Source organism: Papio anubis, chromosome 13, assembly GCF_008728515.1.
Source record: "Papio anubis isolate 15944 chromosome 13, Panubis1.0, whole genome shotgun sequence".
NCBI lineage: Eukaryota > Metazoa > Chordata > Mammalia > Primates > Cercopithecidae > Papio > Papio anubis.
Window position 1 is genome coordinate 69,366,924 of NC_044988.1, and position 26,291 is coordinate 69,393,214.

General features: G+C 37.7%; 1 protein-coding gene and 1 pseudogene across 1 annotated transcript in view; both read left to right on the forward strand.

The window, feature by feature from the left end:
* Positions 1-26,291, forward strand: part of INVS (inversin) — a 198,059-nt gene that overhangs the window by 46,788 nt on the left and 124,980 nt on the right.
* Positions 23,664-25,358, forward strand: LOC101011855 (annotated as a pseudogene).

A 26,291-nucleotide genomic window follows, 5' to 3' on the forward strand; every position in this document is an offset into this window, starting at 1 on the left:
TGCAGTAAGCCATGATCACACCACTGCATTCCAGCCTGGACAACAGAGTGAGACACTGTCTGAAATAATAATAATAAATATATATATGCCTTATAATGAATGACCAAAAGGAAAGCGGTAGGAGATGAGGAAAGAGAAAGAACGGTAGCCTGATCCTGTAGGGCTTTATAGGCCATTGTCAAGAATGTATTTTCACTCTGAATGAGATGAGAAGGGTTGAGGAAAGGAGTGACATCGTCTGACTTATGTATTTATAAAAGAATCATTCTGGCCAAGTGAAGAAATTTTCTTCCAGTTTTAGTACTATCTGTTCCTTCACCCATTCTTCATATAATATGCTTTCAAGTCTCCTCATCCTGATCGCTTTCACCAGATATGCACATATTTGTCTAAATTCCCTTGAAAATGTGATACTTACAACAGAATACAATGCCAGTCTGATGAGCTCAGAGTGTTACATGACTGTCACTGTTGACATTTTAGCAATGAAATACAGTTGATTCATATTTAAGATTTTTCAAATAAAGGCTCTAAATCTGCTTTATACTTACAACTGCCTAAACTACATCCTATATTAATATGGCTGTGGTTTTTGGACCCAAATGCAGCATCTTATTGTATCCACATTTTGAACTTTCCCAGACATACTTAGGTAAAATTGACCATTCTATCCTTTGTTCCTCCAGTACCTTGTGTACTCAACCACTGTTATACCACCTATGATACTGAAATATATTTATTTGTTTACACATTTTATTTCTCCGCAGATGATGAGCATCTTAATATGGAAGAGTGTCTTAGTCATCTTTTTTATTTCCAATGTCTAGTAGTACTTAACGACACTCAATCAATGCTTGCTGAATTGAATTGGGTTCATCATGTAACCTACCCAGGTCCTCTTGATTCTTAGTTGGCCATTCAGTATAGTTGTCATCTCTCCCACTTATGAGTCACCAGGATTCTCATCCTAATCTTTGGTATTAAAATAGATCCTGCTTATAGAAAACCTTAATCATTGAAACACTAGTACTAAATAAACTTCACTAATTTAAAAAGTTGTTTTATTCTTTTACTATATTTGTCTAAATTATATCATCAGTATTAACTCAGCCTCTTGAAAAATGTTATATAATCTATCAGAATCCACTTGTTCACCTTTCCAATTCTGATAGGTATGTCATTCATTTATTTTTTCATTTATTTGTTCAACAGATAAATTTTTAGTATTTAATATGTATCAGGCATTACACTATATCTCAAAGTATTTTAAATTCAACCTGTGTCTAAATATGTGGTGTTTTAGATTTTATAATAGTAAAATTAACATTTCACCAACATAACTACTCATTTTCAGGCAGTTTATTAGACATATACTCATAGTTTATCTTAATTATAGATTTCAGAAGACATGGTTTGGGTCCTTTTATTCAAGTCTTTCCTGTCACTTTGTCATTCATCTCTTTTCAAGTCATTTTCTTTTAAGGAATTTGGGCTAAAATATTAGACTGTAGTTTGAAGTAATGACTGTAAACTTCATGTATGTAACTTTGGTTATTTCAGTGTTGTACAGATTGTAAACTAAGTGTGTGTGTATGTGTGTGTGTGTGCATTCAGGTGCACACAGGTGCATGCTTTAAATTGTTATTTAATTGAATTGTAAGGCTTATACATATTATAAAATGTTAAAGATACCAAGAAGGTTTGCAGTGAAGAATCTGGGTGTAAGGAAAACTTTCTATCTGTGAGTCAAAATATAGAAGTGATAGGAAAAAGATTAATAAATATGACTACATAGTGATAAGAAAGACTTTTTCCTTCCAGAAAATGTGGCAAGGAAAGTTAAAAAAAAAATGACAAATTGGAAACAATATTTGCAAATTATATCATTATCAAAGGTTTAATACTCCTCATATATAAAGTAGAGAAGAAAAAGACCAATGACCCTATAAAAATGAGCAAGAGTATATCTAGATAGTTCACAGAAAATATGCTCAATGTTGTTCATCATAAAAGAAATAAAAATTAAAATCACAAAGACATAACATGCTTCATGTCTCAGATTGGCAAAACTCCGAAAGTTTGACAACATGTTCTGATGGCAAAACTGGAGGGAAATGAGCATTCACATATTCCTGAATCAAATGGAAATGGTTTCCTTAGCCTGTTTTGTGTTGCAACAACAGAATACCACAGACTGGGTAATTTATAAGGAAGGAAATTTATTTCCCCCAATTCTGGAGACTGGGAAGTCCAATATCAAGGTATCAGCATCTGCTGGGGGACTTCAAGCTGTGTCATTCCACAGTGGAAAGTAGAAGGGCAAAAGAGGGCAAGAACAAGTGAAGGAAAAGGGGGACCAAACTCACTTTTATCAGGAACCCACTCCCATGAAAACAGCAGTAATCCATTCATAAGGGCAGAGCCCCTATGGCCTAATCACCTGTTAGGGATCCCACCTCGATACTGACATAACGACGATTAAATTTCAACGTGAATTTTGGAGGGACATTCAAACCATAGCATTGGTACAACCCTTATGGAGGGAAACATAACAATATCCAGCAAAATTAACCAGAATGTGCATTTACCTTTGATCTAACATTGTCACTTCTGGGAATCTATTCTATACACGTGGTAAAAATAAGAAATGTATGCACAAGGTTATTTAATTGCAGCATTATTTGTAGTAAAGGTTGAAAGCAAATGCACTTTTTTTGTTGTTGTTTTGAGACAGGATCTCACTGTGTGACCCAGACTGACGTGCAGTGGCACAATCATGGCTCACTGCAGCCTCGACCTTTTTAGGCTAAGGGAATCCTCCTACCTCAGGCTCCTGAGTAGCTGGGATTATAGATGTGTGCCACCGCAACTGGCTAATTTTTTTTTTTTTTTTTTTGGTAGAGATGGGGTTTCACCAAGTTGCCTAGGCTAGTCTCAAACTTGGGATCAAGCCATCTGCTCTCTTCAGCCTCCCAAAGTGCTGGGATTACAGGTGTGACCACCGTGCCCTGCCTGCAAATGTACTTTTAGAGGGCTGGCTACATAAACAAGAGTATATTCACACAATGGAATGCTATGCATCTGTAGGAAGTAATGATAAATATTTTTATATAATGTTATAAAATGATCTGGAATAAAAAAAGCAAGCGCAGAATATTGTGTATGATATTCTCTATTTTATATATAGCTATGAAGTGGCCGCCAGGTTTATTGTTAAGAGAAAAAAGTAAAGTGCTAAAGAGTATGTGTAACCTTTTTTCTGGGAAAGAGGAGAAAAATATTTTCTTATATTTTTAAAATATAGAAGAGTAAATGAAAAATGAATAAAGACTCTTACATAAAGGGAGAAGGAGATAATGTAGAGGAGACAGGGATGGAAGCTAGTCTTATCTGAGTATATCTTGTTCTATAGTTTTGATTTTGAAACTTCATAAATTATTTCCATAATTATAAAAAATTTAAGTGTCTATAGGCTGGGCGCAGTGGCTCATGCCTGTAATCCCAGCACTTTGGGAGGTCAAGGTGGGTGGATCACTTGAGGTAAGAGTTCAAGACCAGCCTGGCCAACATGGTAAAACCCCATCTCTACTAAAAATACAAAAATTAGCAACCAGGCCTGGTGGCACACGCCTGTAATCCTAGCTACTCAGGAGGCTGAGGCATGAAAATCGCTTGAACCTGGGAGGCGGAGGTTACAGAGAGCCGAGATAGTGCCATTGCACTCCAGCCTGGGCGACAGAGTGAGACTTTATCTCAAAAAAAAAAAAAAATTTAAGTGTCTACAATGAGCAGTCCTTAAAGATTGATAGCCAAATTAAACAAAGACACCTGTGTATTAAGTTGGTAGCTTAACTGCAGAGTGAATTTTTCAAGTGACTTTATTATTTTTTATTTTTATTTTTTATATTTTGAGATGGAGTCTCGCTCTGTCACCCAGGCTGGAGTGCCGTGGTGCAGTCTTGGCTCACCACAACCTCCACCTCCCAGGATCAAGTGATTTTCCTGCCTGTACCTCCTGAGTAGCTGGAATTACAGGCACGCACCACCGCACCCGGCTAAGTTTTTGTATTTTTAGTAGAGATGGGGTTTTACCATGTTGGCCAGGCTGGTCTCAAACTCCTGACCTCAAGTGATCCTCCTACCTTGACCTCCCAAAGTGCTGGGATTATAGGCGTCAGCTACTGTGCCCAGCCCAACTGACTTTAAAGCATAGTAATTTTGACTCTGCAGTCATAGTAGGATACATCCTAAGGGCAAAGAGAGCTACAAAGAAATCCTAAACTGTATTCAGTAAACATACTGTTAGTATTAATACTGTTACTGTTATTTTGACACAACACAAATAAATGGATCACTATGTAAAGGTAAGATGAAGCAAGTGAATATGTCAATTTCATTAGTAACTAAGATTTTCAGTATAAGAAGTATACAAATATAAACTGGTGGTATACTTGTCTGCTAAAAATTTATATTTCTGAATTTCATAGCACTGTCTACTGAAAAAGCCTAAAAGTAATGACTAACCCCATGAAGGATCACCTTCATCACCCAGATTGTGTCTCTCAATACCACTAAAAGGAACCAGAACTCCTTAGAGAAGTGGCAGCTTAGAAATTGGGACAAGTAATATACGAAATGAGTCTGGCTCATCTGGTCGTGCTGGATGGCAAGGTGTCTAACAAAGCATACTGGAGTCATGTCAAAGGGCCACAGAAGCCTTGTTAAAGGAGCTTCCAAAGATGGACAATTTGAGTAGCAAAAGGACAGTTACTTCAATGGAAACAAACATGTTAAAACTCCATGAGTTACGAATACTTTTTTTTTTTTTGAGACAGGATCTCACTCTGTCTCCCAGTCTGGAGTGAAGTGGTGCGATTTCGGCCCACTGCTACCTCCATCTCCTGCGTTCAAGCAATTCTCGAGCCTAAGCCTCCCAAAGTAGCTGGGGTTAAAGGCCTGAGCCATTGCACCTGGCTGTTTTTGTTTTTGTTTTTTGTTTTTTGTTTTTGTATTTTTAATGGAAATGGGGTTTTGCCATGTTGCCCAGCTGGTCTCTAACTCCTGGCCTCAACTGATCTGCCTGCCTCAGCCTCCCAAGGTGCTGATGTATTTAAAATACAGTTGTTTTTATATGTTTCAGTTTAATTTCCCCTCCTTCCCATCCTTATTGATTTAACTTTTTCAAAAGTTGAAACTATATGGAAAAGTAGGTTTAGACAAATTTCAGTCACTCCCATGTCCTTTCTGTCTTATTTTCCCTGCTTTTGATGGCAATCAACTATATTGATTTCTGGTTTACCCATCATATGTTTCATATATGTATGTTTCCTTATTTCCTCTTTTTCTTCTAATATGTGCTCTTTTGTGCTTCAGATAGTATTAAGATTTTTAAACTGAACAAAAAGGTAGAAAAAAAGCAGTAAAAATTTACATGTTCTTTAACTCTAGATTCTGCAACTAGAAATGTACCTTATAAAACACTCAAACTAATACATATATATTTATATATATACACACACACAGGGGATATTCATTCATCATTGTTTATAATGGCAAAATACAGGTAAATTAATTATTAGTTGTTAAATATAATCTATTTTTCATACAGTAGAATACTTTTTAGCCACTTTAAAACATTTAATTAATCTATATGTACTGTCATGGAAAGATGTCCAGGGCATACTGTTAACTGAAAAAAAGCTAGCTGCAGAAGGATATGTATAGTAGAAACCGTTTTTATAAATAAATAATTTAAAAAATAACCACAGTTATACATATGTATCATATACATTGCAAAGATTTAAAGAAATAGTAGAAATTTCTTTCTTTTTTTTTTTTTTTTTGAGACGGAGTCTCGCACTGTTTCCCAGGCTGGAGTGCAGTGGCGCGATCTTGGCTCACTGCAAGCTCCGCCTCCTGGGTTCATGCCATTCTTCTGCCTCAGCCTCCCAAGTAGCTGGGGCTATAGGCGCCCGCCACCACGTCCGGCTAATTTTTTGTATTTTTAGTGGAGACGGGGTTTCACCGTGTTAACCAGGATGGTCTTGATCTCCTGACCTCGTGATCCACCCATGTTGGCCTCCCAAAGTGCTGGGATTAAGGCATGAGCCACCATGCCCGGACAAGAAATAGTAGAAATTTCTTATAGTGGTATTATGAGAACACTCATGGTTTAAATTATAGGAAAATATTTTCACAAGAGGCATGCATTATTATTGTCTGAAAAAAGTTCAAAAACAGACTTTCAAAAAATTCTAAATTTTATTTTGAGCCAGACTTTTTGCCAACCTTTAATGGTGACAATTCCTTGCAATTCCTGCAGTTCCTTAAATGTTTTATTTTCTTTGTAATTTAACTGAGTTTCAGATCTTTGACTTCAAAAAGGGTACTAAATCCTGTTTTCCTTCATTTCCCAAATCATTTTTCATTATCTCCTACAATAAAATGCTACCTTTTCTGACACTTTTATGGTCTCCTTTTAAATGTTTCTAATGCAGAAGAAGCTTACTTGTTCTCACCTCCCATTTTTAAAATTTATTTTCATATTTCTTAGTATTTCTTAACATGGTATATATCACAGAACATTTGTCACTCAATAAGGGCATAGCATATCCAATTTTTCATTCCAGTTTTTATTATTCTGCCATCTGTATTGCTTTTATTTGGGAAGTTTCCTATCTATTTGTAAAGAATGATAGCTTTTCTTTCCTCTTAGTAGATCTATCTTGTTATATTCTTATATTTAGTGAAGACCTCATAGGATATATTTTAGCTGATCCAGGGGAATCCTTTCATGTCTTTTCTGTACCATAACTATTGCATTCCATTCTTAAAATATTGATTTGATTGGTAATGCAAAAAGCTTTAGCACTCCAGAAAAAAAAATCTTTATATTTCCACTTATAACTTTCAATGACAACAGAGTTCTTATTACACTTCAATTCTCTAAGTATATTGAATAAAGAGTAGAGAATAGTTCTTGGAGTTGGACCTATATTGATTCTAGTCCCTGTTCATTTATTTATTAGCTCTGTGACATCTCTTTAATTCTGAGTTTCCTCATCTGAAAAATGGGAATAATAATGATACCTAAACTACCACATTCCTATGAGAATGAAATGAACTGATGCCCACAAACTTCTTACTTAGTTCAGTGCCTGGCACCAAAATAGTGCCCAATGAATATTAACTATTATAATTATCATCTGGTCCATGCTCTGGACTAAATACTGTGGGGAATACAAAGGTAAGCAAAATTAACTCTAATGGAGTAGATGAGCTGTATTTATGCTATAGTTTGCATATTTGTCCCCTGCAAATCTCGTGTTGAAATTTGATCCCCAGTGGTTGGAAGACGGGCCTAATGGGAGGTGTTTGGGTCGTAGGAGCAGATCCCTCATGAATGGCTTGGTGCCAGAGGTAATGACTGAATTCTCACTCTATTAGTTCATGTGATAGCTGTTTAGAAGCGCCTGGCACCCTTCCCCACTCTCTCTCTCTCTTGCCCTCTCTCTCGCCCTCTCTCTTGCCTTGTGACATAGCTGCTGCTCCTTCACCATCCCCCATGATTAGAAGCTTCCTGAGGTCCTTATTAGAAGCAGATACTGGCACCATGCATTTAGTAGAGCCTGCAGAACCATGAGCCAAATAAACCTGTTTTTTAAATAAATTGCCCAGCCTCAGGTATTCCTTTGTAAAAACACAAATGGGCTAAGACAATCTACAAAAAAAATCAAGTATAAGGTAGAATGCATATGTACTAGAAAAGAATACGAACAAAATGGTATGGAAAGATAGAGGAAGGGAATATTCAATGAGGAGAAGTTTTAGGGAAGGTTTCATGAAGGAGAGATAATTTGAACTAGATATTGAAAAATCAGAATTAATTTTCCAAAACTTGGAGATAAATAGTATATTCTGCAGAGATAACCAAGTAAATGACATACTGACATGCAGATAGTCAATGGCCTGGAGTGGCTCTACTAGCTACATCCTTTTATGTTAATAGGTTTTTTACTTTTTTCAGAGAAAATTATATCCAGCGTTTTTAATCTTTGGGCTAGTAACACCAGATAGACACAAAGCTATTCCTGGAACATTATTATAGATAGGAATTCCATAAGAATTACCTCCTATTTGCTAGAACACACTAACACAAATACATAAAAAATACAGACTAAACTATAACAGAAGGCAGTTTTCTCTGGTATTCATAGCACCCCTCTTCTGGTAATATCTTCATCAGTAATATCTTCATCTAGAAAATATCTTCATCACTGAGGATGCCTCCTATTAAAGTGTTATACTAATCTGAGTTATACTAATAACTATGAAATTGCCCAGTGTCTCTGCTTGAGTAGTTGGAATTAATTTTTTTGCCTCATAACTCTGGAGCCTTCTCAGAAGTGTAGCTAAAGGTTTATTCATCAAAATCCCCTTCTAATGAATCGAAACTAATGATTCTGCTGTTGTCAGAATGGATGTGCTAGGAGGATGTCATCACACTTGACCACAATGAAAATGCTACCGTGGATCATCTCCCCAAACTATGTGTCCTCAGTATTGTGGGAGGAACCCACTTCATGATTTCTAACCAGGGTAGCCTCTGGAAGTACAAATGATTGCTGTAAAATTATGAACAGAGCAGCATCAGGCTTTGCTCTGATGTATCTTATGAAGCCTTTGCTACTTCCAAATGAAGACGGTCAAGAGAACCTTGAAACAATGCCCTTCTGGGAGCTCATTCAGCAAGCATATTCTGACGGCATATTCTGTTCCACTCTCTATAAGCTGAGGGCATATTCTGTTCCACTCTCTATGCACGGAGGATTCTTGAGGTGAGAAAGACATTCTTCATTGATTTTAAAGATCTCGCCATTTAGCACAGTCAACCACTGAGGCAGGACTACTAGATAACTATACAGTTTATGCACTGCACCATTTGTACACCTTTACAACCCTATGAGGTAGTCCTCAGGGTTCAAAAGGGATGCATCTGTATCTTGAATACAGAGTGATATATATAATAACAAGAAATCCTGGATGTCTAATTGACTGTCTTCCCAAACAGCATAGCAGATTACCTTTTTAGTCTCATGATTTATGTGCAGATTATGAAACACACACATTTATCAGTCAATAGAGTCCTTTCCTGCATTTATACTTTCTCCCCAGAACTCAGTTGTTCTACTTCACTTCGATAAGACTGACTTGCAAGTCTGAATTTACAGTTGTGCTCTCTTTCCTAAATTTAGTTCAGTTAGTTATCTCCCTCCATAATTTACATTTAAATATCCCACTGTAACCTAAAACGTAGCTTCCTTTGTCAATTTCCCCATTGTTATGAAGAAAAGTATTATTTCTCAGTAATTTGGGCTCAAAATATTACCCTAATCTTTAACTCCTTCTGACTTCCTCAGTCTCAAGACACATCAAATTCTATTGATCAAAATTAGCTGGGCATGGTGGCGGGCACCTGTAATCCCAGCTACTCAGGAGGCTGAGGCAGGAAAATCGCTTGAACCCTTGAGGTAGAGGTTGCAGTGAGCTGAGATCATGCCACTACACTCCAGCCTGGGTGACAGAGTGAGACTCTGTCTCAAAAAAAAAAAAAAGTTCTGTTGATCTTGTTTGTCAATCATCCCACATTTATTCGTTTCTTCCCATTCCCTCTACTACCATTTAGTCTAGGCAGTTGTCTTCTTATGACAAAAATTTCATAAATTGGCTGGGCATGGTGGTTCATGCCTGTGAACCCAGCACTTTGGGAGGCCGAGTTGGACGGATCACCTGCAATAAGGAGTTTGAGACCAGTCTGGCCAACATGGTGAAACTATCTGTACCCAAAATACAAAAACTAGCTGTGTGTTGTGGCGGGCTTATGTAGTCCCAGCTACTCGGGAGACTGAGGCAAGATAATTGCTTAAACTCAGGAGACGGAGGTTGCAGTTAGCCAAGATTGCACCACTGCACTCCATCCCAGCCTGGGTGACAAGGTGAGACTCCCATTCCAAAAAAAAAAAAAAAAAAAAAAAAAAAAAAAAACTCGTAAATTGAGTGTTGTACTCCAAAAGAATTTGAATATGATCTACTTTAATTTTGTCAGTCTGCCAGAAGTGAGCCTTATAATTCATTCCTTAGGAGAACTCACAAAAGGAAGGAAATTGAGGTGCTAGGAAATTGAGGAAATTTGGGTGTTAGGAAGGTTTTGAAGTTAGTTTACAAAGAACATAATTGGAGCCCCAGTGACTAAGACCATAATGCTGTTGAATGGCTGGGTGGATGGATGGATGGATGGATGGGTGGATGGACATCAATTTTCCAGACCTTAGGGCACAAGATTAGGACTGGTTTGCAGGAGCAAGACAGAAAACTGAATTACATTATCTGGTCAGGCTTTGCTTAGGTTGATTTGACTCTTGCTAATCTCACTAATGAGTTAGACTTAAATCTTGCCTTGATTAGAGTCAAGGTAAGCCCCAAAACTGAGGGAAGGAGAGCATAACCTACAGATAGAGAACTTCAACTGGCAAAATTGGAAGGTCACAAGGACCCCAGAAGATAATTAGCAATCCCATTCATTGTTTGTCAACTAAAAAAACTTCAAACTAAAACTTCCAGAGTAATAAACAGTTAGACTTCCTGCAAAGAGCATCTCACACAGCAAATAGAGCCTGGAAGAAAAGGCTGGGAACTGACATGAAGCACCATGTAGGCCTCAAAAAGGAGCCAGAAATAATAGACTAAATGGTATAATAATAAGTAATGGGCCAGTAGCACAATCAACTAGAGTTCAGAAATGCAGTCTGTGCTTTAACTGATTTCCTTTCCTGAAATATTTCATATTTGCTTGGGTGGCTCTATAGTCATTTGGGTCCATCATGGAAATTTATATCATTAATGCACATTTTCTGTTAATACAAATAACATAAAAGTGGCTTAGATGACAAGCACATCGTTATTTTACACATCAAGCAGTCTTACGTAACAAGAGGTAATATCCAGGGTTGGTTAACTCAGTGGCTCAATGATGTTAGCAAGGACCTGGGTTTTTATATCTTTATCCTCTGCTATAATCAGGGTGTTGGCTTGTACTTTAGGCTAGCTTTCCTTGGAGTTAATTTCAAGGTGGCTGCCTACATTTCAGGCATTGCATGTAGACCACAATATCTAGAAGCAGAAAAATTGAATGCCCATATCTTATTTACCTTTTGAACGTGGAAAATCTTCTCAGGAGCCCTGTGGCAGATGCTCTTTCCATGCCTTTGATTCCCAGGCCTAATCCCATCCCTTGGCAAGGAAAATGAAAACTTCCCGATTGCTATGTCATTCAAAGTCACCTTGGTGGGCACCAGTAATCCCAGCTATTCAGGAGGCTGAGGCAGAGAATTGCTTGAACCTGGGAGGTGGAGGTTGCAGTGAGCCGAGATCATGCCACTGCACTTCAGCCTGGATAACAGAGCGAGACGCCGTCTCAAAACAAAAACAAAAACAAAAACAAAAACAGAAAAACAAAGTCACCTTCTGTGGATAACAGAGCGAGACGCCGTCTCAAAACAAAAACAAAAACAAAAACAGAAAAACAAAGTCACCTTCTGAGTTTGGCAAGGACCCGGTCTTCTCTGAAGTACGTATTTACTTAAAAGGAGAACAACCAAAATCAGGGTTCTGTTGGCCTAGAAGCCTAGAAGAGGATGGGCATATATATTAGCCAGGCAATCCATGGTGTCAGCCACAATTTCTATTGGACACTTACAGAACCTTGTGAACCTAACTACTTTCAAAAGCAATGGCCATAGGCTGTAGGTCACCTTCATGGAATTCCATCTAGTGGCATTGCCCTTTAGCTCTAGGCTACAAGAAAACCAGCTCTACATACTCTTCTTGCCACTGGGGTGACCCTAACCTTTACCCTACCTTGATGTCCTTTGTTTTTTGGTTGTGTGTTTTTTTGTTGTTTTTTTTTTTTTAAGCGAATGTGGATATTTCCTCCCAAATGCTCCCAAATGAGGAAATGGTCAAATCACTTAGCTGTTTCAGTAACAAACACAGGCACCACCTCACATGTTGTTACCCCACAAACTTAATTGAGAAGTGTAGTGATAAAAAGCAATGATCTAGTCTCTGAATTCATAATTTAAAAAGCAATGATCTGAAAATTGAAAGAATTCATTTAATAACATATTTAGCACCTACTAATCATGAGGTACTGCTCTATATATGTGGGATATAGCAGTGAACAACAAAACAAAAATCCCTGACTTCAAGGATCTTACATTTTGTTGGTGGGAAACAAACCAATAAACAAGTGAATACATTTTTGAAGTATATATAGTATTATGTCAGATAGGGATACATGCTATGGAAAAAAAATAAGACAGGTGAGGGTGATAGGGAGTGCAGAGGTTTGCAAATGTAAATAGGGTGATCAGGGTAGACCTCACTTAAGAAAGTAGTATTTAAGCAAATACTTAAAGATTATGAAGGAACAAACCTTTCTGGGAGAGAATATGCCAAGTGCAAGGTCCAGAAATGGGCACATGCTTTGTATTTACAAGAAACATTTAGCAAGGAAGCCACTGTGGCTCTAGTCGAGTAAGGACGAGTTCAGAGATCACAGAAGGCCTGTATGCTATTTAATTATTCTACTTTTACATTGCACAAGAGGGTAAAGTTATTGAAGTGTTTGGGCACAGAAAATATGATCTAGCTTATATTTTGAAAGGTTCGTTCTAACTGCTGTGTTGAGGATAGACTGTCAAAGGATGAAAGCAGAAGAGAGATTAATTAGGAAGCTGAGAGTTGATGTTGGCTTGGACCAGAGTGGTAGTGGCAGAAGTGGTAAGAAGTCCAATTTTATTTTTTTCTAATGTATTTATTTTAATTGACAAAAATTGTATATATTTATGGTGTACAACATGATGTTTTGAAATATGTATACATTGTGAATTGGCTAAATTAATTACGAGGTAGTACATAATTAACATCTTTACTACCTCATATTTATACATGGTGTCAACACTTAAAATCTACTCTGTTAGCAATTTTCAAGCATATAATACATTATTATTAACTATAGTCACCGTGTTGTAGCCAATATTAAATATATCTTGAATTTTCTGCAAATTACAGATGGGAAAGGAAGAGTCAGTGACTTTGACACTAAGTTTTTTTTTAAGCCTCATTTTTTAAAATGTTTTCTTAAGGAGAACTTCAAACATATTCAAAAATAGAATAGTAAAATGACCCTCTGTGTCATCACTCAGCTTCAGTAATTACCAGGTCATGCTAATCTTATTTCCTGTATTCCTTCATTAACTTCTCCCCTTCCCATGTTGAAGCAAATCTCAGATATTGCAGTGATATCATTATATCAATATGTATTTCTTTTTTTTATTTTGCTTTAAGTTCTAGGTATATCAATATGTATTTCTAAGAGGAAATGACCTTTTAAAATAGAATCATGATAATACTTTTCAAAAAATGTAGCAAGAATCACTTAATATCATAGTATCATAAGTGGCCCATTGATGTTCAAATTTCCATTGTCTCATAAATGTCATAAATGTTTTTGTTTATTTACACATGTTTGAAATGGATTCCAAATAAGAGCTATATATTGTGATTGGCTTGTATGTCAAGTCTTTTTTAATCTATAGATTCACTCTCCATCTCTCTTTGTTTCTTTTGGCTTTTTTTATTTGTTTGTTTATAATTTTTTGGCTATTGTGGCTTAACCCCTGACCTAACTTGATGTCTTAGTCTAGACTGATTATCTCAATAAGATGATTCTCCCTTCAGGTGTGATAAACCTATTCCTCAGACCTGTGTATTTCCTGTAAGTTAACTGTTGGATCTAAAGACTTGATCTGATTATTGTTCAATTTTTTTTCTTTTTTCTTTTTTAAAATTTCTCATTTTTATGGGTATTTAGTAGGTATATGTATTTATGAGGTACATGTAATATTTCAATACAGACATACAATGTGTCATAGTCATCAGGGTAAGTGGAGTATTCATCGCCTCAAGCATTTATCATTTTTGTTAGAATTACAGTTCAATTTTTGGCAAACTGTTTTATTATTATAGTACATTCATTCTTAGGAGGGACATAATGTTTCATTGTGTCTATTTTTATGATGTTAACACTTAGTGATGCTCAGTGCCTAGAGCCCATTGTTCATTAGGAGTTGCAAAATGATGATATTCTAATTCTAACATCTATCCTACCGTTATTACCTGGAATAATTCATTAAAGAGAAACTTCCCCTTGTCTACTATTAGATTACTGAATGGTACAGTTCATATAGGAAAGGAAGGATGAATGCTTGATTCTCCGTCTTTATTTACCAATTTTTAAAATAATAAATTGGTTTCCTGGCATCCTCCTAGAATTATCAATTAATTTTTTCATTTTTAGCATCATTATGAACAAGGCCTAGAATTTTTTAGTATGATTTTAACATATTTGCTATATCAATCCATTGGAGTTATTATCCTTAATTAGTATTCAAATTACTCTATTTTTGGCCTGTGGGAGGCCCTTCAAGTAGACTTCTGGATCCATTTGACATGAGCCTAGTATTTGATAGCTCACTTGCTATCTGCTATGTCCAAATATTCCAGATTCATTTCTATATTTTTTGCTTCAGACCTGGAATCAGCTATTTCGCCAATAGCTTTACTTTTAGTAGGAAAAAGTATTTGGAGAACACATTCTAGGATCTAGGGTGCTTACTACTACCAGGTTGGTGATTGTTTCTAGGCTTTTGTAGTGGACAGAGCTTGGGGATTTTTTAAGCAATAAAAATATTATTTGATCACCTCCTATTCTAATTCTGGGCTAAAAGGAAACTTAACCTCTTCTTACATCTCTACTCCTTTTGCTCACCCAGTCAAGAATGATAGAATATCACATTGTCTAGATGAAAAACCTGAGACTCAAGAGCTTTAGTAATTTGTCATTAAGTGGCAGAACCAGGCTTCAAACACATATCTGTTTGACTCCAAAGCCTGTGCTTAAAGTCAAAGTCATCTTTAGAAAATTTGTGTTTAACCAGAGCTCCTTTGGGAAACCTAGGCAGGATGATGGGTTGAGCCCAGGAGTTCAAGACCAGCCCTGGCAACATAGCAAGACCCCATCTCCACAAATAACAACAAAAACAAAACAAGACAAAAACTAGCCAGGCATGGTGGCACATGCTTGTAGTCCCAGCTACTCAGGAAGCTGAGGTGGAAGGATCACTTGAGCCTGGGAGGTCACGGCTGCTGGGAGCCATGCTCGCACCACTGTACTCCAGCCTGGGCAACAGAGTAAGACCCTGTCTAAGAAAAAAGAAGCCACAGATCCCTTGCTGCAAGGCATAGCATTTTAAACAGAACTGCCAGGTAGAGAATTCAATTCAACTAACACGCGCTGAGCACCTATTAATATTTTTATACAAAGTCCTTTTCACCTGTATGATACTGGTGTCTATAAACAAATTTGATTTGTTGATTTATCTACAAATCTATATTTATCCAGAATGCAACCACTTTTCTCAACATTCCCTCTACCACCACTTTGGTCCTAGCCACCATCACGTTGGCTTAGATTATTATAGTAATCTTGCTTGGATAATTATAATAGTGTCCTAACTGGTCTCCTGGTTTCTGCTCTTGCCCCCTGCAGTCTGTGCCCAACATGTCAACCAGAATTATCCTTTAAAACTTAAATCAAAGCATGTCACTCCTCTGCTCCAGATCCTTTAAAAGATTTTACAGTCGAGCACAGTGGCTTACACCAGAACTTTGGGAAACCAAGGCAGTCAGATCACTTGAGGTTAGGAGTTCAAAACCAGCCTGGCCAACATGGCAAAACCCCATCTCTGCTGAAAATACAAAACTTAGCCAGGCATGGTGTTGTGTGCCTGTAGTCCCAGCTACACCAGAGGCCGGGGTACAAGAATCATTTGAACCCAGGAGTCGGAGTTTGCAGTGAGCCAAGATCACACCACTGCACTCCAGCCTGGGTGGCAGAGGGAGACTCTGTCTCAAAAAAAAAAAAAAAAAAAAGATTTTCCATCTCAGAGTAAAAGACTAAGTATTTCCTGTGACCTATCAAGCCTTTTATTTCATGTTTTGAATTCTGTTGTTTGTATGACCTTATTTCTAATCTTTCCCGTATTTCCTCCACGTACACCACTCTGACCTCAGTGCTGTTCCTCTAGTAGGTGAGTCAAGCTCTCACCACAGGTTTTTGCATTTGTTCTTCCCTCTCCTAGGAATGCTGTTCCAGTAGGAATCTCTGTGTTGAACTCCCTTGCTTTCATCAATTTCTTATTCAAAAGTCACTGTCTCAGTGAACCCTTTTCTGGCAATCCTGTCTAATACCTGCCTCACGTCACACATTGTATTCTCCTTACTCTGCTTTATGTCTTTTCTTAGCACTTAACACTATCTGAAATACTATATATTTTACTTATTTATCTTGCTTATTGTCTTTTGCCCCACTAGAATATAAACTCCATGAAGTTAGGGATTTATTTTTGGTCTGTCTATTCACTAATTTATCCCCATTGCCTAGGACAAGTAGTTGGTGCTCAAAAAATATTTGTTGAATGAATGAGTGTACTTCTAAAGTTATAGCTTTATTAATTCTCCCAAGTGATCCAGGATTTCTTACATGAGGCATGTATTGTGGGCAAAAACATATTATGAGATTCCAGTTGTCTAATATTAGAATATTTTTAAAGGAAGAATAGTCCTGTTTTGCTATCTTCCTTTTTCTCATACAATCCTTCTTCCCCACCCCAGGGACTCCTGCTTGTACTTCATAGAATACTTCCTCTCTTGGGACTAGATATTTCTTTCTCTTTTCTTTATTTTTTTTCTTCTGGCTAAATAGCCACAGATTGTCCATTTGGGCTGACTCTTGCTGGAAAGTGAGTCAGTGCAGCCTAGTGGAGAGCAGAGGCCGGAGCATTTGCATCTCCAGAATGTTTGTATTGACAAATGGCAGTCAGTTATTGACATTTTTGTCCCTTGGTGATACTTCAATTGGCTTATCTTTGCTGGTCAAATGCCCTAATTGTTCTGGCCTTTAATTCAGTCAAAGTTGGAGCTAGAGCAGAGGGGAAAGAGAAGGAGCCAGACTAACAGAACATCAAGCTTGAGCTTGGAGGCTGCTGGCAACGATCAGCCTGTCATAATGTTATGATTTGTTCATTTTTATACCATTTATTAGCCTTTACTTGTTGTGCCATTTGGCCTCCAGGGCAGATAAAGTGCTGTCTAATTTGGTAGGTTTGCTTCTGTCAGAGCAGCCTCGACAGGGAAGGTGTTAGCTGCAGTGACAAATAATCAATAGCTGTCGTTGTCATGAGGAACGTGAGCAGTTGGGCCTTTCATCTGGAGGATTAGAGGTCTAATTGGATTGAGAATAGGGAGGGTGGGCTGTTGGGTAACCCTGTCAGCCTTGTGAAGCTGTCAAATGTCGGCCTTATTCATGGTGAAGGGAATAAGGAACCTTGTGCTTTCAGAATTGAGGAGAAAGGCATGTGAAAGCCCTTTATACAAAGGAATAGATCCTGAAGTTGATTCAGCTAACATATGCTCCCTTTTAAACTTAATTAAATATCCCTTTAGATAATAACTCTATGGAACTTTAAATGATATTTTTAAGGTTGAATGTGTAATATACACACACATTCACACATATGCTATACAAATCCAGGTTGGTTCTTTTGTCTTTGGTCATGCCAGAAGATAAACCACTTGAATGAAGGTGAAAAATGAAACTTTATGAGAGAAATTGCATAAGTTGTCATCTCATTGTCAGAATTAACAAGTGATAAGTATTTTTAATACTATTAATAGAAAAAATAAGTGAGACATTAAATTAAAAGGATAGATGAGTTAATAATAAAGTATGGATATGTGACAGTTATTTTTCTCCCCTGCTCAGTTAGAAGTGTGGTTTCTTATAAAACAAAATCTTTCATTTATTCCAACCTGAACTAATCCAAAAAATGAAGAATTATGCATTGGCTAAATTGCTTCTTCAACGGAATGCCTAATTTTTTCTTCCTTAGCAAGTGACAGGATTGCATTTAAGTGATACCAATGGTATCATATCCAGTTCAGTCCCAAAATGTTTTTTGTATATCCCTACGTACTTATGCTGTACTCCTTTATATTTATGCTATAATGCCATCATTTGGAGTATGAATGGAGAAGATATTTGAGAAAAATGAGTTAGCTTGTTCTCTAATCTATAGAGCTCTTAATACTACCTCTGCAAGGCCAAGTAAGTGACTTTAAATTCCACTAAATTTCATAGAAATTGAACCAATTTAATAATGATAAATGTTAAACACAATTTTATTTAAAAAGTTTATAAACTTGTTTATGAATCCATTCTCTACGTACAAATTAAATTCAGTGCATTGCTGTTGTCCAAAAGCATGCATAATTTTTTTAAATGTTTTTATAATATGGTAGGTACTAAGAGCATTTGTAAGCATCATCCCTACAGTATATCTTCATGAAAGCCTTGAATAAAGGTGGGTTGACAGTAATGCCAAGAGTGTGTGAGTCGGCATTTCTCACTTACAGATGATATACTTAGTCCATCTCTATAACCCCATGGTCCCTTTTCTATAGTCATTCAAAGCCCAGCTAACCAATTTGAATAACTCCAAAAAATACTCCAAAAGAACTAAATACTTATACAAAAGACACTAGATGGATGAACCTGGTTATCTCACTGGGCCCTTCAAATCCTGAGGTCCATACTATTTATTACCATTACAAATATTTCATTAAGTTCTTCCTATATCAGTGCTGGCTTGAAAATTCTATGATTTTACTCACTTTTGTAATCCACAGTGAAGATCAGCAAAATTCTCAATACTAAGAATTTAGAATTATGGTTATCTAAAGTACTTGCTTTGCTTGATCTAAGCTAGAAGTATTTAAAATTTCAAACAATTATTCATGATTACAGAAATCTCTCAGATTTCATGCAGTTCTTCTAGAGCTGTAGCTATGGAAGTATAATTGTGGGTACATTTATACTTAAGCAGAATTACTCATAGGAAATGGTAAGGTCAGCCAAACACAGTGGCTCACATCTGTAATCCCAGCACTCTGGGAGACCAAGGCCAGAGGATCACTTGAGCCCAGGAGTTTGAGACTAGCCTGAGCAACATAGTGAGACCCTGTCTGTACAAATAGATAAATAAATAAATAAATAAATAAATAAATAAATAAATAAAATTTAATTAACAGTCATGGTAGCTCACAGCTGTGGTCCCAGCTACTCGGGAAGCTGAGAGGAAGGATTGCTTGAGCCCAGGAGGTCGAGGCTACAGTAAGCTGTCATCACACCACTGCCCTCCAGCTTGGGTTACAGAGCAAGACTCTGTCTCAAAAAATAAAAATAAAAAAGGAAATGGTAAGATCAGATTTAATATCCTTGCAAAAGAAGTTCAAAGTTTAAATAGGTTTAAATAGTTTTGTGTTTGGGGTTTTGATCAGAATACGCTTTCTATGACCTATAAACAAAATTGTTGCTCTTGAGGTTAGATTAGAATATTTTGTTGCTTTGAAACTCCTTATAATCCTTATTATTCACTCAACAAATATTTGTGCAAAAGCCACTGTGCTAAGTTATGGAAACACAACCATGACAGGGACTATCCTGCCCTCAAAGAAGCTAAATTGGCAATTAACATATAATATTTCTGTATTAAATGCCAGAAAAGGAGTAAGCTTAGGTATATCATGGGAAAAATGTAAGAGGGGCATTTAAGCCATCCTGGGGTGTTGTAGTCAAGAATGGCTTCCTTCAATAGATAGCAACTATGCTAAGTAGAGAGGAGAAAAGAGATGGGAAGCCCATTCTCTCCATTCTCTTGGAGTATTCTCAAGGAGGGAAAGAATATGTACAGTCACGTGCCACATAATGATATTTTGTTTAACTTCAGACCACATATACAATGGTGGTCCCATGAGCCATCACACCCAGCCTATTTTTTATCTTTCATAGCATGTTTTTACTGTACTTTTTCTAGGTTTAGATATGTTTAGATTCATGAATACTTACCATTATGTTATATTTACCTAGAGTATTCAATACAGTAATATACTGTACAGGTTTGTAGTCTAGGAGCAACAGGTTATACCATATAGCCTAGGTGTGTAATAAGTTGTAACATCTGGGTTTGTGTATACTATGATGTTCACACAATGACAAAATCACCTAATGACACATTTTGCAGAACATGTTCCCACTGTTAAGCAACATGTAACTATAGCTCAATATGTATGGATTATTGACTATGAGGTAGAAAATATGGAGAGATGATATTGGACAAGTAAAGTGGGATCAGACCATGAAGTGTCTGTCCTACATGGAGGACAATAAATAAATCTGAATATTTACTGAAGAGTTAGATTTAAAACTTGAATATTGATTAATTGGACTAAATGAAAGAGATTTGCAACTAACTCACCACTGCCCTTATGATGACCAAATTCATATACCTTTCCTACTTCCTCAGACCTCTTGACAAAATTGGTACATTTTACCTTCTTTATAACTTTCTCCATGCATCTCTTTCTTTTCTCTGATGTATATCAGGTATAACATTAGCAAAAGCATTGGGCTGATAAAAATCAGAAGACCTAGAATCATGATTTAGGCTCTGCTTCTTTCTAACAGAGTGATTTTAGGCAAGTATTAAGTTTAAACACTCCAGACTTCTGTTTCCTATTTTTTAAATTTGTGGCAATACTTAGGTTCTTACAGGAGTTATCTAAATTAATAGATTTGAAAGGACTCTAAAACTTTTGATTATGTTAAAGAACGCATAGTCTAAAGAGTCCTGACTTAGATCACAAAATGATAAGGCCCTTGAGCATGTAAAAAAAAAAAAATGTATTAAAACAGATTGAAGTTAAAATTAAGAAATGTCAACCAAAACACTTAGGTAACAATTCTAGGAATAACATTGGACCCTTACTTATGAATCTTAACCCCTTTTATTCCATAATTATTCATGAACAAATTTACCCCTGTTATTCTATGAGTTTCTAGAATACAGAATCCTATGAAATTTATCTTTGTATCTTCCTACAATGCCTTGCACAAAATAGGTACTAAATAAATATCTTCAAGGAATGAAACAATGAATTCTTGTAGTGTCAGAATTTGTTCTGGATACAGTTTAATATCTAACAGCCTTGGATCGTTTTGTTTTCTATTTTTCAGTTTTGCGGAGATGTTTAAAAAGGCCACTACTTCTCTAAAATCTTTTATTGTTCCAACTTTGGAATCTATTAATGAGATATAGCATTTAACTCAGTGAGAAAAGACAGAAGCTTGGTACTGGTCTCATCTATTTGGACAAAGAAAGCTCTAAGAGAAGCTGGTTACAGAGGTTCAGCAGGAGGGGATATTGAGCTGCATAAATATTACAGTTTATCTGTAATCAAGGGCAGCTATTGTTAGCACAAGATTTAAAAACAAGTAGATAGAGAGTCAGATAATACTTGTGAATCCACTACAGGTAGGCAGTGGGCAACTTGAAATTCTGTCCAAGAGTAGGAGGGTTCCAATCACCAGCCAGAATAGAGCTTAAGATTGAAGGTGGCTATTCCACCCAGTGAGTCAAAATATTAGTTCAATAGAGTGTATTGGCTGCTTGGGGGAAAATATGAAAGCCCAGTGATGATCACTAGATTTGAAATCACTAGATACCAAGTCCCAGGTTATAATAGTTGAATGAGTGGCTCAAGATATATGCTTTCTTAGTGGTCAGTGCAGGGGTACCATTGTCTTAGATTAACTTAGAAGGATAAGGATGATTGAGATGGCCTAAGTACTTCTCACATCATTGAGATTGATAGAGCAGTACTCAACCATCTAGAAAGCCTTTCGAAGTAGCAATGGCTTTTGAAAATGGCATAGTAGCTCCTATTGGATCAGCCCTCCAGTAGATAACATTTATAAATTCTGAACAAAATATAAAAGCAACTATCTGGAGGAATTGAAGAGTGACCAAGGAGGCAGAAATTGTAGTGTAATCAGCCCTTGGAAGACTGTGAGAGTAACACTGGGTGAGTTTCCACTTTTATAACAGGGCCTACTCAGTTCTTCAAAGAGGATGAAGTCTGAAAAGAAATCTGCATTCTTACTTTTTGGAGAATCAAAGGACAGCATTTGGGGCAATGGCTGTAAGTCAGAAGAGATGTTTCAGGCTGAGTGCAGTTGCTCACGCCTGTAATCCCAGCACTTTGGGAGGCCAAGGCAGGTGGACCAGTTGAGGTACGGAGTTCAAGACTGGCTTGGCCAACATGGTGAAACTCCATCTCTACTAAAAATACAAAAAATTACCCGGGTGTGGTGGTGCATGGCTGTAGTCCCAGCTACTCAGGAGGCTGAGACAGGAGAATCACTTGAACCCAGGAGGCAGAGGTTGCAGTGAGCCAAGATTGTGCCATTGCACTCCAGCCCGGGTGACAGAGTGAGACTTCGTCTCAAAAAAAAGAAAAAAGAAAAAAAAGAAAAGAAAAAAGGAAGAGATGTTCCAGAACAGAGAAAATCATATAAGGGAAGGCCTAACCTCTACATATAAACTGCCAAAATCTCTGACTAACCCCTAACCTAAACATAGATGGGGAAAACTTCAGGCAACCAAACTAAGGCTAAAATAGTTCATCAGCGATTTAGCTGCTGCCTGCCTATGCAGGCAAAACATAATTTGGAGTTTGGGTTCAGCCAATATATCTGCCTGCTAAAACAAAAATTGAATAGTTTTCAGCATAACATAACAGAATCCAGAATCTCTACAACGCATCATTTTCAATGTTTAAGATATTCTCAACTATTGCTAGACATGAGGACAAACAGTAGACTGTGTTCCATACTCAAGAGAAAAAGTAACAATGTAGAACAACCATCATTGTTGTTCCAGATTTTAATGAGCAGACAAGGAATTTAAAGCAAGTCTTTTAACTCTGCTTAATGATGCAAAGAAAAATATGTTCATAATGAATAAACAGATAGGATGTTTTGCAGAAAAATAGAAACTCTATAAAAAGAACTAAATGGAAGTTCTAGAACTGAAAAATACAGTATCTAAAGATTCACTAGAAGGGCTTATCAGCAGATTGGAGATAAAGAAGAGTCAGTGAACTTGAAGATAGATCAATAAAAATTAAGCAATCTTAAAAAAAAAAAGCAGCAAATATACTAAGAAAAAAATGAGTCTTACTGATTTGTAGGACAATATTGAAAGACCAAACTGTTTGTAATTACAAAGATAGGAGAGAGAAATGGAGCAGAAAAATAATTAAGAAAATGATGGCCAAAAATTGCCCAAACTTGGTGAAAGACATACGTTTAAATATTCAAGAAACGTAATGAACTCCAATAAGATAAATACAAAGAAAATCTTGGCCCAGCGTGGTGGCTCATGCCTGTAATCCTGCACTTTGGGAGGCCACAGCGGGCAGACCACCTGATGTCTGGAGTTGGAGATCAGCCTGGCTAACATGGTGAAACCCCGTCTCTACTAAAAATACAAAAGTAACTGGGCATGGTGGTGTGCACCTGTAATCCCAGCTACGCAGGAGGCTCAGGCAGGAGAATCGCTTGAACCCAGGAGGCAGAGGTTGCAGTGAGCCAGAATCGCACCACTGCACTCTGGCCTGGGTGACAGAGTGAGACGCTATCTTCAAAAAAAAGAAAATCTCACCTGAAAATACTATAATCAAATTGCTGAAAGCCAAAGATGAAGAGAAACTTAAAAGCAGCCAAAGGGCTGAACTGAGCTGGTTGCCTTCTGTTACTGTGGGGGAACTCACTTCATCCCAACTTCTTCATACTTTCACTTCTGGAGGTCATATTCCTCTGACATCTTCCAGGAAAAAAAAGTCTTAAAGCATTAGCCTTTTTTACAGTCCAGCTCTTAAGTTTTTTCCTCCCCTTTTTCAATAATAACATGAGTGTGCATCCAGCTTGTCCCCAAAGCCTGCCTTGCTCTGAAGCATCCAACTGTAAAGACTCTTCATCAATGTCTGTGGTTTGTGGGCCTGAAACAAACTATCCATCCTTGCATATATCTTCTGCTGAGATGCCTCACACAGAGTCTGGACAGCCCTAATTCTTTCACTAGTCCCAAAGGCAGACAACTCACTTCTGCAGAGAAGAGCACTGCAAAAAAGGAAGACAAAGTCCTGGTCAAGAAACAGATGACCAGAGCTGTGTTCTCTTCCACCCAGCTATGTGTACTCAGTGATAGATTTCAGAGACAGAAATACCTCAGTCTCCAGCAGATGCAAGAACTTTACAGCATCCTGAATCTTAGCTACAAATAGGTTAAGACTTGGTTCCAGAACCAGAGAATAAAATATAAGAGGTGGCAGAAAAACAACTGCCCAAAGAGTGGTGTGACTCCAAAGGCCTGAGCACCTACCTACCCCAGCCTCTATTCTTCCTGCCCCCAAGGATGCTTGGCGAGCACATCTGGGAACTTTCAATGCAGAGCAACTAAACCTGGAGCAATTCAGCCTGGAGCACCAGACCTGGAACAGCCAGTCCTAAAGCAGCCATTCCTGGAACACTCAGACCTGGTGCACCCAATCCTGGAACATTCAGGCCTGAAACAATCCCTTCTGTAGCTATGGAGAGGAATCTCTGCAAGTCCTGCACGCAGTTCCAGCAAAATTCTTCTCTCAGTTACTTGGAGGCTGCCTTGGAAACTGCTGAGGAAAGCTACAGTGGAATACAGGAGACGACTAGGTATTTTAGTACTCCACAAACCACGAATTTATTCCTAACCTATTCCAAGAACATGCAGCCTGAAGATACGTAAAGATGAGTGAAATTGATATTACTCAATTTCAGTCTGGTCACTGGCTGAATCATTCCTCTCCCCTCCTGCCTCCCTCATAGGATTTTTCTTGTTTGGAAACCACGTGTTCTGCCTTCATATCTTTGTTTCCTTTATGCCTATCAAGTCGATGTTGTGGAGCGTGGGGTATGATTGGAGCCAAATCAGAGAGGTTTCTTTTTTTCCTATGGGATCTTTCTGGAGAAAAAAGGTTTTAATAACCTTGGCTGCTAAGGACAACATGATAGAAGCTGTCTCTGGCTATAGATAAGTAGATATAATACTAGTTTGAATATCTTTAGGATTTAGAACCTAGCCTCAAGAATAGGAAGTAAAAGTACAAATTGATGTGGTGAAGGTATATTCCTATTTTCTGTGATTGGGAGGATTTACTTATTTTTATATTTATTTATTTTATTTATTTATTTATTTAGAGACGGAGTCTCACACTGCTGCCCGGGCTAGAGTGCAGTGGCATAATCTCGGCTCACTGCAACCTCCGCCTCCCAGATTGACGTGATTCTCCTGCCTCAGCCTCCCAAGTAGCTGGGATTACAGGCGCACACCACCACACCCAGCTATTCTGTTGTATTTTCAGTAGAATGGGTTTCACTATGTTGGCCAGACTGGTCTTAAACTCCTGACCTTGAGATCCACCCGCCTCCACCTCCCAAAGTGCTTGGATTACAGGCCTGAGCCACCATGCCTGGACTTACTTATTGTTAAAAACCTAATTATTAAGGTAAAGGATTAAGCTGTAACATACTTCATTAATTTCGTCCGCCCCTCTGGCTCTGTGTTTTACTATAGCCCTTAACTGGTTGATTATGCTAATATTTATAGACAGTGGTCTTCTATTTGCTGTATCATAATGACATCAGTACTAGTTTGCTTGGTTTAAGTACAAATGAATAAAACAACCATACCACCTTTAAAAAAAAAAAGTAGCCAAAGAAAAAGACATGATGATCCCCTAACCAAGGGAAGCTGCGAGGGACTGTGCCGTGAGGGACTGTGCCATGAGGAATAGTGCATTCTGGTCCAGACACTATGCTTTTCCCACAATCTTTGCAACCCACAGACCAGGAGATTCCCTTGGGTGCCTACACCACCAGGGCCCTGGGTTTCAAGCAAAAAAATGAGTGGCCATTTAGGCAGACACCAACCAAGCTAGCTGTGGGAGTTTTTTTTTTCATACTCCAGTGGTACCTGGAATGTCAACGAGAGAGAACTGTTCACTCCCCTGGAAAGGAGACTGAAGCCAGGGAGCCAAGTGGTCTAGCTCAGCGGATCCCACTCGCATGGAGCCCAGCAAGCTAAGATCCACTGACTCGAAATTCTTGCAGCCAGCACAGCAGTCTGAAGTCGAACTGGGAAACTCTAGCTTGCTGGAGGGAGGGACGTCCCCCATTA